Source organism: Mus musculus, chromosome 9 (assembly GCF_000001635.26).
Source record: "Mus musculus strain C57BL/6J chromosome 9, GRCm38.p6 C57BL/6J".
NCBI classification, from domain to species: Eukaryota; Metazoa; Chordata; class Mammalia; order Rodentia; family Muridae; genus Mus; species Mus musculus.
In genome coordinates this window covers 72,859,484-72,875,246 of record NC_000075.6, presented here as the reverse complement: position 1 = coordinate 72,875,246, position 15,763 = coordinate 72,859,484, and the positions used below count along the sequence as shown (strand labels likewise).

The 15,763-nt window shown below is 43.7% G+C and overlaps 1 protein-coding gene across 1 annotated transcript in view; it reads right to left on the bottom strand.

Moving 5' to 3' along the window:
- Prtg (protogenin) overlaps positions 1 to 15,763 on the bottom strand; it is a 110,034-nt gene that overhangs the window by 42,061 nt on the left and 52,210 nt on the right. The window lies entirely within an intron of this gene.

Sequence of the window (15,763 nt, the reverse complement as noted above, 5' to 3'; positions counted from 1 at the left end):
GGATGGGGGAGGGCCCTGTCTTAAAAAAGAAAGTGGAGACACCTTATGTCATATGAAAGGTACCTATGTCAACCTTTGGCCTTTACATTCATGTGCAAGCACACACATGTGCACACACACACACACACACACACACACATGTTCACACACACACTTACATAGGGTGGGGGCAGAGTGATTATATAAATGTAGAATGACGATGGTTAGACATATTTACACGTCTTCCCCAAGAAGAGTTATGACCTACAATAACCGGGTGAAGTGTGCTTCCTGTATTTTGCATAGCTTCAAATGTGATTGCCATCCTAGCATGCTTTGAAAGCAAGCTGCCACTGCCAAGGATAGTCCCTACCTGCAGTATCTATGCAGAACTCACAGGGCTCTGCACCAGACTACTAATGAAAGAGGCCTCACCCAAGCGCCTGGTGCAGACACTAAACTTCTCAAAATGTAACTGAAAAAAAAAACAAAAACAAAAACAAAACGTATTTTAGCAAGTTATCCTAGAAAGACAGTGCAGAGCTCTTCTAAAAATTACAGATGCTCATGAAAGTGAACTGACAAGCTGAGCTGCTCAAACCCACGTGAGGTGGCTTTAAGCAGCTCTGGTAATCCCAGCACTTGGAGGCTGAGACAGGAGGATGAGAAGGTGGACTTCAGCGTGGGCCACACAGTGAGACCCCCATCTCAAACCTGCCTTCTCCCTGCCATGAAGTGTCAGGTTATTTAGACAGAAGCACACACCAGGCTCAGCCTAGGTCCATGATTGATGGGACATGGCTTGTACCTCCCCTATTTAGTTCCTCCACTGTTCCAACAGGGGCCTCCACCTAGTTCGTTACTGCAGATTCTTCAGGTCAACTCAGTGTTACCTTCTCGGGGAAGTACACCATGACCCCGCCCTCAGACTGTGTACTGCTCATTATTACATAAGTCTTTGTCTCCTTACACCCTTCCAACATAATACTCACTACAGTTTATAATTACAGCTTGTGGGGCAAGGTGACAAATGTCCTTGTCTTTCTCAAGACTCTAAAGCTTCACAACGGAAGTCACTTGAAAATACTAGAGTCAGAATTTTAGAACAGGCTGGTTGGTGGTAGCTCACACCTTTAATCCCTGCAGAGACCAGCGAATCTCTGTGATTTAGGTCAGTTTGTCCTACAGAGTGAGTTTAAGGACAGCCAGGGCTACAAAGAGAAACCCTGTCTTGAAAAAAAAGGAAATTTAAAACAGTAATCAGTCTCCAATTAAAATATTTTTTCTTTCCATTAATAATCTTATTTGCGTAAGTGTCTTGTGTATGGAGGTATGCATCATGCTCATAGAAGCTATCTTGGGAGTTGGTCCTCAGGTTCACAGATAGACTATACTAGATGGACCTTAAGTGGCAGAGAGCCTCATGGCCTTCCCAGCACTGGGATTACAAGGGTTCACAACCATGTGCAGCCTTTTCACATGGGTTCTGAAGATAGAACTCAGGTCTTCGTGTTTATAACACAGTCAGCATTTTACAAATCAGTTGTCTTCCCAGTTTCAATAATTTTATTTTTAATTTTTCCCCCTGTACTACTGAGGAGAGAGCCAGACCCCTGTTCTAAGTGTCTTACCACTTGGTTGCACCCCAGACTCAGTAATATCTTTACTATCATGTGTGCTTACAAATAGGCCTTCGCTTACTTACTTTTTTAAAAAATGATTTATTTACTACATATAGAGTGGTCTGCCTACACAGAAGAGGGCACCAGATCTCATGATAGGTGGATGTGAGCCACCATGTGGTTGCTGGGAATTGAACTCAGGACCTCTAAAAGAGCAGTCAGTGCTCTTAACCTCTGAGCCACCTCTCCAGCCCCCTTCACTTACTTATATGGGTGGTGCACATTTTATTATTTCGTTAAAAAAATACAAAACTATCTTTAAAGCCTAAGACAAAAACATTCTCCCAACAAGGGCCTCAGCTACAGCATTCCCCTCGCTTACAGAAAGGATAATTAGAACAAAGCTTAAAATTCATTTGCATCCAGTTGTTAAAGAGCAAAGTTCAAAATAAAACCAAAATAAAGTCTACAAGCGTAATTACTCCAGTACAGCAATTATTTTTCTTCTATCCACCCAAAAGCTTTTTTCATCTGTTAATGGTGGCATTTAAAACAAACAAAACAAAAAAAAACTTCTCTAACTTAGCTCTTTGAGGACCTCAGGCGTCTAAGAATTTCTGACATTCCCCAGAACCTTCCAGAGTGGTCTGAGCATCAACACTGGGACAGCATTGATTTAATTTCCTAAAAGGCCTCTTCCTTCTGTAGGAGACGGCAGGCACTTACCATGATTACAGACTTAGGAAATGGGAGACTGCCAAGTTTATCAAAGACCCCTCGTTCCTAAGGATAATGGCTGGAGACTGCAGCCCAAGCAGCAGTGAGGAACCTTCAGTACCAACAGCCGCCAAGAGGCACACAGGACAGCAGGAATAAAACTGTAAATTCCATTTAATGCCCTTCAAAACACAAGCACTGTAGACAATAGTGGGGTAACCGAAAAGAGAGGTGAAGAGGTTAAAGAGGCTGGGAAGCAATCAGTTCAATAATTATTAAACAGCTCTAAGATCATCAGATGGAGGACACGGCATCTTTTTTTCAAGTGTCTTGATTTGAACTACCCCATGGAACGAAGCTTAAAAATATTTCCTCCTAGAGATAAACAGGGGACATTGTGGGTTTTGTTTTTATGTGACTTCCAGTTTCCTTTATCTTTCAGTTATGCCCATTTTTGGAAAAAGATTTCCTGCTGTTTCTTTCTTAAACAAATAGGCAAAAAAAAAAAAAAAAAAAAAAAAAAAAAAAACCAAAGTGGGCTAAGGATATATTTGAGAGGCAGGATTCTGCCAAGCAGGGGTAGAGCCCTGGATTTGATCTGGAACCCACCCCCCACAAAAGCCGAGACAGAGAATGGAACCATCCAAATATTTCAATCAGAAAGTTAACTTGATATAGCTGTCAGGGTAAGGGGATGTGAACGGAGCCAGGCAGCAGAGGGCATAACCGTGCCCCACCCCCTACCCACCATGATATCAGACCCTAAAAGTTAACCAGCGTTAGAGATGATTTTGAAACACATCACAATTGGTATTCCGCTCCACACAGACCAGAGGAAAGCCAAACAAAGCATCAGAGCTACTTAAAAGAATGGGACTTCCTCACCAGGCTTCTGTTCTCCATGGGGGCCTGGCTTTATTCAGGATTCCTTTCAGACTAGCGTGTGAAGTGACTACTGTAAATCTCTGCCTGGCGCCAAAGGTCAAAGGGTTATCTGCAGTTACCTGTGCTGTGGCTGTGGGCTTTTAGGGCACACTGGCTTCTTCGGTCTTTCTTTTCTTTCTTTCTTTTTTTCCTAAGCACGATGGAAAGCTTGTGAATCGCATCAAGATAATTTAGGTCCTAAGAAAACAAAGCTTCCAGCCTGTGGATAACCTGCTTTCCCAAGAGAAGGGAACAAACGTCACCTTTTCAGTCGTCCACAAAGAGAGACCAGATGCGGCGGAGCCCCTCCCACCACACAGCTGCTAAAACAGTAAAACTTCAAACTCACAAAAGGGAAGCCATTTAGGCAAATGCAATTTTGTTCTAGGGAGGGAAGAAACCATTACTTTATTGTTTTTTGTTTTCTTTTTTCTTTTTTTTTTAAAGTAGCTAGGACACCAGGCTTCTGCTTACACACCACAGCTTGTTTGATTAACTAGACAGATGTTTTCTCAGGGAGCACAGTGGATACTCAGGAATTTCAAAGGGAGAGGCTATTCAAGACAGGACTTCAAAATTCAGCGGTAAAACCCAGAAAGTTCTATCCACAAAGGTCTCACTGGGTTTGACATTTTTTGGAAAAGTGAACTATTTTTAAAAGATAAATCCAACAACTTCATGAAATAGGGGAGCATACTATTTCTTTCTCTCCAAAATACGTTTTTTGTTTATTTGTTTGTTTGTTTTAGCATGAAATAAAGACATGCACACTACCTCACTACCATGAGCTCAGTCTTATATCCTACAAGGCACAGCAGAAACGTGATCCTTCTGGGGTGCTGTTGTAGTCTCACCTCCGCAGTCCCCCAAGAGTAAAGGGAGAGCAGCCAGGAGCCTGTTTGATTCTGGGCTCAAGAATGCTTTCTACCACTGAAGAACTCATAGCCATCTTCTGCGATTTGCTAGGAAATCTGATTTAGAACAATCCGTGCATCATTTCTGCCAGAATAGGGCTGAGTCCAACCTGTTGCTTCATTTTCCTTCCTCATCAATTGATTTATTTATTCTTTTAAAATCTTCATAAATGTAGATAATGTGTCTCGATCACCATCACTTTCACTCCCATTCCCGCTCCCTCTGGGACCACTGTCCTCCCACTGGCCCTCATGCCCGCCATATGTATACATGTATGTATGCGCGTATTGTTAACTCACTGAATCCAACTTATGCTGCCCATAGATGCATAGGATGGGTCGTCCACTGGGTGTAGGGAGTCTACAAGTAGATAATCTATCTACCACTGCCAAAGAAAAGTGCCTCTCATCCCCTAATAGCCACAAATGGCCACCCTGAATTTCCTATGTAGTTTCTAGTGGCGATGGATACAGATTCAATGCTTAGAGTTGCACCAAACTCCAGTATCATCCACACATTAAGAATTCTGGAAGTCTTAGTAGTTTTGGTTTTTTGTTGTTTTGTTTTGAAGGACTCCATTGAATGGTGTAACTCAGAAAGAGATAACATCTGAAGTTTCATCTTCACACAGGAAAGAAAACTTCAGGGAGATTTGTCTGCAGTGGCCCCTCCCCCAAGATTTACCTTTCTTTTTAAACAAGCCCACTGATTGGTGTCTTCTGTTTAATCCTTTGTTATTTCCTCTCAGGACAGCACTGCCAGAAATACTGGGCCCTGCCAGGCACTGTGTCACACAACTTCAGTCTCAAATCCCAGCACTCAGGAGGCAGAGGGAGGTAGCCTCTGAGTTTGAGGCTAGCCTGGCCTATAGAGTGAGCTCCAGGACACCCAGAGAAATGATGTAAGCCAGAAGTAACCCTTCCTTCCTTGAATGTTTTGTGTCAGATATTTGTCATAGCAATGAGAGAAATAACTAATATATGCACAGGGTACTAAACTGTTGTAGACACGCCACTGAGGTGTCATGATTAAAAGCAGAATCAGAGATTCCTTCTCCAAAACCCGACTGTTCTGAAAGCTCTCCTCAAAAAGCAGCAGCTCCCACTCAGAGCTAGCTCACAAGCAAGGTTCTTCTACTGTCCTCTGACCAATCACACTCAAAACCAGCGAGCAGCACTGAGAACTTGCTACTCATTGTGCTGAAGGCTCCACAGCTGAGAGGGTAAATGCTGGGATTCAAGCCCCGGCCGCCTAATCTCAAAACCCATAGGTCTTCTGTTTGCACTATCACCACCCAGCGAACGTACAACAATTCTGCCATGTCTATTAGTTTCCATGTTGCCTCTGGGCAGGCAAGATCAGCCCCTACCCAATCAGTGGTAATCACTACGCTGCTGGCTGTTTTCCTTCTGTACAGATGCGACTCTCCACTGTATTCCCTTGAGGTGGAGTCTCTCATGGAACCTGGAGCTCAGGGAGGCTGGCCAGTCAGAAGCCTGGCTCCTCCTGTCTTTGCCCCCCTCCTCACCCCCAGTTCTGGGTTACAGATGCACTCAGCCATGCCAGGCTTTAAAAATGAGTACTTCCAAAAATTTTTTTTGTATTACATCCATTCTAAAATTAGAAAATTTGCTTTTCTGGAATCTAAAGAGATGGTTCGGGGTTGAGAGTGTGTACTGATCCTTCAGGGACCTGGAGTTTGGTCCCCAGGGCTATGACCAGGTGGTCCACAACCACCTGCAACTCCAGGTCTAGGGGATACAATGCCCTCTCTGGCCTCTTCAGGCACCAGGAGTCACAATGTACAACCCCCGCCCCCAACACACACACACATAATTAAAAATAAAATAAATCCTTTACAAAAAATATTGTTTTTTCTAGTGACCTCTGTCTCTTAGGCAGTGTCTTCACAAAGAGTCAAGCAAAGACCCAGAGGGGCCAACCCTTCACTTTGTAAGGATAGTTCTGATTCCAGGGTCCCCTGCCAGTGGTTACTGAAGCTCACTATTGGAATTTTCTAAATTTAGTTCACTTTCTGATTTGCAAGACCAAGAATCTACTGTGACATAATCCTAGCAGAGCCAAAGGAAACAGAGCCTGCAATGCCCCTGCAGGCTGGACCTATTGAGTTCCACTAAACACTGTGCCTCTGTATTCCACATTGCTACAGAGGGCTTGAAAACAGGAATGGAGGGCCGAGAGCCATCACATGACTGAGTAGGCTGAAAAATATTCTTTTTTTTTTTTTGAACGAAGTACTAAAGGCTCTCAGGCTCACCTGAGGAGTTAAAAACCACACTGTTTAAGCTGTGAATTAATGAAACCCAGGGCTATTTGCTAATTTCCTTGCTCACTCCACAACACAAAATAGAATTAATCTGACACTGTCATAACTTCCTAATATGAGGTGCACCAAGTCTAGAGTAATTCATTTTTCTCAGGGGACGGAATATTGTCAGACTTGCCTTTGGAAACCTCCTGGGAGCTAACTCAAGCAAAGGAGTGATAAGGTAGGAAGCCTGGATGCAGTCAGACCTGGTGTAAAGCTGTAAACGCGAGTGTCAATATGGTAATTACTCTTATACACGACAAATATGGACGAGCCCAAGTTCAGCATTTCAGTAAACATCCAGGCTATGCTGCTGGTCTTGGGATGGCATTATGAAATTCTATATAATATAGAACTATGTAAAACTATATAAATCCTGCACTTTATAAAATAATAACACAGTCAGATGCCTGTCACCCAGCTTATGAGCTAAAAATGGTCTGTTAGGTGACACCCTGTCTTTCAACATTTTGATGTGGTGTTGTCTTCTACAAATGATTGGGATTCATTTGTAGCCATTGCCGGGACACATCTGAGTTTTTGAGTCACAGGCTGTACATGTCTAGATGCAATTGGTTGTAAAATAGAATTTAGAGAGAATACTATTGGGAATGGGGTGTGATAACGCATGACTATAACCTGAGCATTTGAGAAATGCAAGCAGGAAGAAGCTCCTAGGTTCAAGTCCACCCCTGGTTACATAGTGAGATCACAGCTACCCTGAGCTACAGAGTAAGAAATAAAAATAAAAATAAAAATAAAAATAAATAAATAAATAAATAAGGGCTAGGGATCTGGGGATGTAGTTTAGTGGCATATGGGAAACCCCCGACTTGAGCCCCATGTTCACTTAAAAAAAAAAAAAAGCCCAAAACAAAACAATATAATCTACTATTGAGGCATGCCAAATTACTATTTTTTTCTTATTTCATTGTCCACAAATAAAATAGTGGTATTGGAAAATAATCACGGATTTATGGGGTTTGATTCTTCCTGTTTGTTCTTGAGACAGGGTCTTCCTCTGTCTCCCCACCCAGCCTCAACCATGTGATGCCCCTGCTTCAGCGTCCTGAGCACTGGGAAGGCAGAGTTGTGTTTTCTGAGGCAGCCTCTGTGTGGCTGGCAAAGCAGATTCCTGTGCCAGGCATGCATAGCCCACGGCTATAGACTGCCATAAAGAGCATACACTGTTCTCCCAGAGGAGCTGAGTTCAGCTCTCAGCACCTGCGCAGGACAGCTCATAACCACAGACTCCTGTTCCAAGGGACCTGACACCTCTGGCTTCCGCAGACATTCGCACTCACTGCACACATCCCCTTCACCCTCTACATACACACAATAAAAAATAAGAAAAATAAAATCTTGAAGAAAAACCAAAACCAAAACCAAACTACCATGGCTTACATAATGGTGTCTCATTCTGTAGTCCGGACTGGCCTCAAATTTGCAGCCACCCCACCACATCCTCCCAAGGGCTGGGATTACAGGTGTGAGCCAGCACTATCAGTATGCCTTTTTGCCCCTTAAGATTTTATTTACTTTTACTTTATGTGTATGGGTGTTTTGTCTTCGTGTATATCTGTGTACATTTATGTCTGGTGTTAAAGGAATCTAGAAGAGGGTATCAGAAACCCTGGAACTAAAAGCTATAGACACTTGTAAGTTGCCAGATGGGTGCTAGGCACTGAACTCAGGTCTTCCAAACGAGCATCCAGTGCTCTTAACCACTGAGCCATTTCTCCAGCCTCAAGACCATTACTTGATGTGATCCTTACCAAGCATAACACTGCTGTGTCTGAAATGTCAAGACCACTTCATTGTATTCCTTATGAAGAAAAAAATTAACTGTGTATAAAGTCAGGCCTATAACCAGATGAGGGAGTACGGGGATCCAAAGCTCTCAGGAACTCTTATGCAGGTGCAAGAAACATTAAGTCAAAATGTAACTCTCTAAGATGTAGGGTAGAAACCAAGGCACTATGAGAAGTCTTGAGTTTATGGGAGAGAGGGGCAGGGAAGGAAGAATGGCTAAGTCCCAACCTGTCTGTCCTTCCCCTTCCTCTTCCCCTCCCCGATTCCTTCTCTCTCCAAACTGCATCAGCCTAAGCCCCCTTGGGCTTTGGTGGGCCGTATCTGAGCTGTTTATTTCATGACCAGGTCTTTCATACCAGGATATTTAAGTCTCTGTCCTATTTTCTGATTATTCTGCTATACATGCCTGCCTTCCTTTCCTAGGGGAAGTAAGAAGTGGGTCAGGCCCCACCCTCACCCTCCTGATGCTCACTAGCCCTATTTCTAAGCAGGCTTCAACACCAGGGGATGGGTGAAGACAAACACAAAACCTAAAGCTTTACCTCCAGGCTCACTAGGAGAAAATTTTGCCTTAGCTTAGATTCTCTATTCTCAAAGTAGAAAGAAACGCAAAAAAAATTAGGTTTCATCTAAACTCACTGAATAAAATCTCTGGCTTAACACCATCTATAGTTAATTTACACACACACACACACACACACACACACACACACACACACTGTATCACAAGAAAATTTGTTTCCTAATTAGAAATAACCATGATAAAATCTTATTTGAGTAGAGCTGGTTTGAGATGGCACAGGCCTGTAATCCTAGTGCAGGACAGATGGAAGCAGGAGGATCAGGGGTTCAAGGCCCTCCTTGGACAAATTCCAAACTAATTAGGGAACCACACACCAGTACCACCACCACCACCACAAAAACAAAAAAACACTTGGGGAAATTTTTTTCTGATATCAGCTCCATCCTAAGAGATCGATTCTCCCCGCCCACCCCCAGGCTGGGGTCCAACCCAAGGCTGCATTTGTGCTACTTGAGTGATCTGCCACTCAGGGACACACTCAGGTCTGGAAAACGAATTTTTTACAAATGAGAGTTGCTGGCATGTCTTCCAGGCTTCAGATGCAGTTTGCAGGGTGCTGCGCTAACCTCTATCTGAATTATTTCACTCCACCCTAACATTCTAGAACAGACAGGACTATTACTATCTCCATCTAAAAGGTGAAGCAAAGAGCCAGGGTTTGTCATCAAGCTGCAGTCTCAAGTCAACCCTAGGCGTGAGAGATGCTTACGTAGCTGGTACTCTTGTCTGATCTGTCAGAATGCTAGGAATGATGGACTAGCAAGGGAGTGACGGACTTCCAAGATGGCTCTAGGAAGACTTGACAATGGTCGGGATTTTCCAAATTGAAAGAATGAATTAGAAGGTGTGCCTCTAGTTGCATGGGCTTGTGGGAAGAGATGCACACACTTCAGAACATAACGCTTCTTCTTTTGGCTGCTGAGAGGGTTTTCAGGCACTTCCTGCCAGACCGACCAGCTGAGTTTATCCCCAGGCCCATGTGGTAGGAGAAAAGGACTGACTTTGTCATCTGGTTTCCACATGCACATTCAAAATAGAAATAAATAAATGTAAATTTTATTTATTTAAAAAAAGACATAATTAGGCTGGGTGGTGGTTGCACATGTCTTTAATCCCATCACTCCAGAGGCAGAGAGGCAATAAGATCTCTGCTGAGTTCGAGGGCAGCCTGCTCTACAGAGAGAGTTCCAGGACAGCCAGGGCTACACAGAGAAACCCTATCCAGAAAAACAAACAAACAAACAAACAAAAGCAAACAAACAAACAAAAGATAAAGAAACAAGATTTTCTTTTCTATCAGGGGACATGATACCTTATTAATTTTCTTTTTGTGTATTGTGTGATAAATATTACAAAGATTTATCTTGTAACTGAGATGAACACTCAGGAAGACAGGAAAAGCTATGTGTAAATCCTGAAGACCCTCAGCACAGCACTGAGCAGGGGGTCCCACAAATGACTCCACCACAGGCCTGAAGCAATTTCTGCCCCACAACACAAACCAGATCCCAGGAAAGCAAACTGCACTCTAAAGTCAAACCCGAGCGAAGCAGAGGCACTAAAGCTTCCCAGTGCCGTCGAAAGTCAAGTCACACGCTCTTTTTAAATGCTGGGACTGGATCCAGGCCTTGCACATAACTATTATATTTTATGCCATTATATATTATATGCTATTGTAATTACATATTTTTTACATTACATGCACACACACACACATACTATTTTATATTTTACTCTTTAAAGACATAAGAATTTATTTTTTAACCCACAGACAAAGTACTCCACATCTTAAGGAACTGAGTTTTGAGGTACTTGAGTAAAATCATTTTAAATATTTCCCACTAATAAACCCAATTAAATTCAGCTGACCAGGTCTTTGTGGGAACATTGTACAAGCAGCCAATTAAGTAGCATTTGACTCCATCTTTCCTGTTGTAAGGGAACTGAGACTCTCATATCTTTTGTCATGCCCATTTAAAAAAAAACACTAAAGGTATAAATCCGTTTGCTTTTCTGTCTTTTAGAACAAAGAACTATGCCTATTTCTAGGGAGACCATGTCCCAGTGACACACTTCTTAAATTGAAAACTTAATTACCAGAAATGAAAGCCAGGGAAGGAAGGGTTAAAGGCATCAGAGGGGGTTAGTGTGAAAATGAAATTTTGAGAAAGCAGTTTGTTATATAAAACGACACTCGATCAGCAAGTAGAAGCACGTGAATTCATTTCCAAGGCCACTTAGCAAAGCTGGGTCTCCTTGGAGCATCCTTCCCAAGCCGTGGCTCTGTGAAAGCCGGCATTCACCAGGCAAGGCACAAACAGGGCTCCCTTAACCTACTGCCCTCTGGACACATCACTCTCTGTTAAACAGGCAGCCACTGCCAGATGCTCTGGCTAAAAATGGTCCCAGATGGTCAGCTGTCCCCTTCATAGAACACCCTTCCCTTCCCTTCCCTTCCCTTCCCTTCCCTTCCCTTCCCTTCCCTTCCCTTCCCATCCCATCCCATTAACATTTGCCTGCCAAAAGCCCGGCCAGGCCCTGGTGGGAACTTAATAACAAAGATTAGTATCAGAGGTCTCAGGTTAGAAGGCACCTTGGAGACAGTCTGCTCAACAGCTGAACACTACTTGAACCCAACCCACACAAGTACATCCCTGCCAGCCATTCAGGATGCTACTTGAAGATGCAGGGGTCCTGAACTTGCTGCGGAGTGAGGAAGCATCTACATGGACTGAGACCTTGTCAGGTTGAACTAACTCAATCAAGCCGATCATGGAACTAAATCCACAGCCAGGAAGCACGCAGCTGATTAACTTGTTACGGGGCATCTCTTATCCCAAATTAATGTTCTAGTTCATGCATTTAAAGTGACTTCAGGGGCCTGAATAGAGATCTGTCAGTAACATGCCTACCTCACAAGCATGAGAATCTCTGTTCGGGTCTCCCGTGGCACACACATGAACACACAGCCTACATAATCCCAGCACTGGGGAGGCAGAGACAGGAGGTCACCGGGGCTTGCCAGTCAGCTTATCTAGTCAACTGGTGAGCTCCAAGTTCAATGAGGGAACTTGTCTCAAAAAAGTCAGGTGGGGAGCCAGAGGAAGACAACCGACATGGACCTTTAGCTTCTGCACATATATGTACACAGGCAGCTAACCACATGAGTAAACACGTGTACTCCCCCACGCAGAGGATTCTAAGTGGAGCTACCTCACACAGCCTACATAACAGATGTCACAGCAAAAACACCAAAAGCTGTAAGGATTTTTAAAAACTTCTCTGTGTGTGTATGTGCCTGTCTGTCTGTCCACTCACACATCTCTGTTTGTGTGTGTGTATGTGTGTGTGTGTAGGAAGATGCACACCTACCATGTGTATGTGTGAAAGTCAGAGGACAGTTTCATTAGGTGTCAGTACCCCACACCCCATCTTGTCTGGGACAGGATCTCGTATCAGCCCCACCCCAATCCCAGGCACATCAGGCTAGCTGTCTCGTGAGCTTCTGAGAAAGTCTCCTGCCTCCATCTCCTATCTCCTCCTAGGTGCATTAGGATTAGTCACATGGTACCGTGTCCAGCTACAGATGGGTTCTAGGCATCCCAGCTCCTCAAGCACTTTACCACTGAGCCATCTGCCTAGCCCCATGTAACTGATTTTTAAAACAGGACAGGAAATAACGGTTTATAGTTTTGAGAGCTATTCTTTGGAGAGCATAAGAATTATCTTTTAAAAAAATCAGTGAGCCTTCTCCCTCCAAATGAATGAATGACTACTTCTGTATATATGCATTTTTTTCCTTATTTATTCCATTCATAGATTACCTATATACATCTCTGGAAAAATTTTAAACATTAACTAATTGGGGCTGGAGAGATGGCTCGGCAGTGAAGAGTACACACTGCCCTTCCAATCTGAACTCTCAGTGCCCAAACAGAGCAGCTCCGGCCCGCCTCCAGGAGATCGGACGTTCCTCCCTTCCAGCCTCGAGGGGCGCCTGCATCCACATGCACACACAGTCCGCACACACAGTCCCACACAGATACATACACATCACAAAAATACAGTAAAATGATAACTGTTTGTAACTGTTGGTGACTTCGTTTTGTTTTTCTGAGACACGGTGCCTCGCCTTCCCAAGCTGCCCTTGGCCTTGCTACACAGCTGAAGATGAACCCCCTCATCTTCTGGCCTCCCGCTCCAGAGCACTGGGATTGCAGGCGTGCGCCACCATGCCCCGCTTACTGCCAACGTCTTCATGCAACACGTCTCTGAGTTTCTCCCAAGAGCAGCGCTTCTCTTATTTTCTGTTTTCTAACCTGTTACTTGACTCTTTAGTGTAAACGAGCTGGAATGTATACCCAAGAAACATGTTGAGGAATAGATTTCTATTTCTCCTACGTATTTCAAGTTAACAATAAGAAAAATCAAAGTACTGAGTTGTACCTGTAGATGTTTTTCTTGTATATTTTTGAACATTTATTCATTTCATACATATGTTTTGTCTGAATATATGTCTATGTGGTATGTGTGTACCTGGTGCCTTTGGAGGTCAGAAGAGGTTGTCAGATCCCCTGAGACTGGAGTTACAGATGGTTATGAGCTGTCACATGAGAGCTTGGGGCCTCTGGGACAGCAGCAAGTGCCCTTAGCCACTGAGCCATAGCTGGAGCTCCTAAAAAGCAGTTTTATTTATGAGTCTGCAGGAGTGTCTATGTGTCAGTGCAGGTGAGCCCCTGGATTGGCACTTATAGACGGTTGTAAGCTGCCATATGGGTTCAGAGAACCAGATTCTGGTACTCCGCAAGAGTAGTACATGCTCTTAACCACGGAGCCACCTCCAGCTCTTAACCATGGAGCCACCTCCAGCCCTGATCTATTTGCATCAATTTTCTCACAGCCTGTTTCCCACTGGATACAAAACCAACGAGTCCCCTTCTGATCCACGATGAGCTCATGCAAAGGGAAGGCACGCTGAGAAGCCACAGCGGGACATAAACATGCTTTATGCTTGGGGGCTCTAGAGGCTGGGTTAACATCATCGTAACCAGTAGATTAAAGAAGCTTGGCCTGGGGCTGGCGAGATGGCTCAGTGGGTAAGAGCACCCGACTGCTCTTCTGAAGGTCCAGAGTTCAAATCCCAGCAACCACATGGTGGCTCACAACCATCTGTAACAAGATCTGACTCATCTGGAGTGTCTGAAGACAGCTACAGTGTACTTACATATAATAATAAATAAATCTTTAAAAAAAAAAAAAAAAAAAAAAAAAAGAAGAAGAAGCTCGGCCTGGACCATATGTCACTCCTCATCATTTATAAGCTTCACGACAGAGATCGACAGTAAATTTATTTAACTGAGTGCAGATTAAATTAAAAACGAATAACAAGATTACAAGCAAAACACCATCTGGAAATCTATGGCAAGGGACCATGGGATGGATTTCTGTGTTCCTGCATCCGGAGATAGGTTCACAGCATATCCTATTTACCCACACTAAGACTACTAGACCTCTCCCCTTACAGTGCCTCTAAAGGCTAAGGATCTAAAAGGAAAAGCCACAGGGCTTCATAAACTCCTACTGTGTGCATAAAATGCCTCAACAGTCTAGTGGGTCTCTTTTGAGCTCCCAATGTGTCTATCTCTGTCTCAGTGGTTCTATCTCCTCCCCCAACACCCATCACCGAGCTGGGTATTAAAACCTAGGGTTCCATGCAGGCTACTCAAGCCCTCCACCATGGAGCCATATCCCCAGCCCAATTTCATGATTTGTTAAACACAATTACATCATGGAGTTCTTTTCTCACATAAAGAAAAGAAAGTAAGGGCTAGCCAGTGTCTCTGAAAACACAGATGAAGTCCAACACAGGTCAGTGTTTTATCTTCATTGTGTCTGGGTCTGTGAAATAATATTCACAGTCATGGTGTGGGATAGAGGCCATGGCATTATTACATATTATGTATGTTAATTATTTTATACCAACACAGCAACCAGGCAATTTCTAAGTTAAACATACTTACTGTTTTGTTTTTTGTTTTTTTCTTTTTATTAGGTATTTTCCTCATTTACATTTCCAATGCTATCCCAAAAGTACCCCATACCCTCCCACCCACTCCCACTTTTTGGCCCTGGTGTTCCCCTGTACTGGGGCATATAAAGTTTACAAGTCCAATGGGCCTCTCTTTCCAGTGATGGCCAACTAGGCCATCTTCTGATACATATGCAGCTAGAGTCAAGAGCTCTGGGGTACTGGTTAGTTCATAATGTTGTTCTACCTATAGGGTTGCAGATCCCTTTAGCTCCTTGGGTACTTTCTCTAGCTCCTCCATTGGGGGCCCTGTGATCCATCCAATAGCTGACTGTGAGCATCCACTTCTGTGTTTGCTAGGCCCCGGCATAGTCTCACAAGAGACAGCTACCTCTGGGTCCTTTCAATAAAATCTTGCTAGTGTATGCAATGGTGTCAGCGTTTGGATGCTGATTATGGGGTGGATCCCTGGATATGGCAGGCTCTAGATGGTCCATCCTTTTGTCTCAGCTCCAAACTTTGTCTCTGTAACTCCTTCCATGGGTGTTTTGTTCCCAATTCTAAGAAGGGGCAAAGTGTCCACACTTTGGTCTTCGTTCTTCTTGAGTTTCATGCGTTTAGCAAATTGTATCTTACATCTTGGGTATCCTAAGTTTCTGGGCTAATATCCACTTATCAGTGAGTACATATTGTGTGAGTTCCTTTGTGATTGTGTTACCTCACTCAGGATGATGCCCCCCAGGTCCATCTATTTGGCTAGGAATTTCATAAATTCATTCTTTTTAATAGCTGAGTAGTACTCCACTGTGTAAATGTACCACATTTTCTGTATCCATTCCTCTGTTGAGGAGCAT